The sequence below is a fragment of the Teleopsis dalmanni genome, chromosome 2, assembly GCF_002237135.1.
Source record: "Teleopsis dalmanni isolate 2A chromosome 2, ASM223713v2, whole genome shotgun sequence".
In the NCBI taxonomy this organism is placed as follows: Eukaryota; Metazoa; Arthropoda; class Insecta; order Diptera; family Diopsidae; genus Teleopsis; species Teleopsis dalmanni.
The window spans coordinates 224,319,558-224,320,241 of record NC_051847.1 but is presented as its reverse complement, the minus strand read 5'-3'; positions in this window follow the sequence as shown (position 1 = coordinate 224,320,241).

Below are 684 nucleotides of genomic sequence, written 5' to 3'. Positions count from 1 at the left end.
AAGATTCTTAAGATATTGAGACCCTAGAATTCACTTGACGCGGTATAGTGATAAAGCGGATATGAAGCTATTTTCTCGTCTTCTTTCACTATTGCAACAGAAATAATTGAAATTAATAATTACTCTTGTAGCATGATTTGCTAACACTAATATACAGATTTCCATGGCACATCAATGAGTTCACTTAAGGAAAAGTCTATATATGTATCCATTTGATTTCTATATGAATACTGCAGCAATATTCATTGAAAGGAATATTTAATTTCATAGCTTTTTCTTCTAGTTAAACAACAGTAACTCATTAACAATTGTACTATTGGACAATATTTTTGAGATCACTTAATTTTTTCATATTCATATTCATCCATAACAAGTATATTCTATATGTTTTACAACATTAAGTTGAGACAACAAATTTGTTAAATAAAACATTACGTATAAAAATAAAATAAATCAATTTAGTTATGTTCCAAAATAATTGAAACTCTAAAATCGCCATCAATAGCACCGTCTTGGTTTTACTCTAAATTAAAATACATTCCACCCCATTTAATTATTTAATTGAATAATGATCCAAACTATCGAGTGCACACTGTACATTGCATTTAATTATCTTTTGACGGTGTTTTAATGTTATTTATTATAGTATCGGTTATGCGCCAATGTTAGAATTTTGTTCAATAA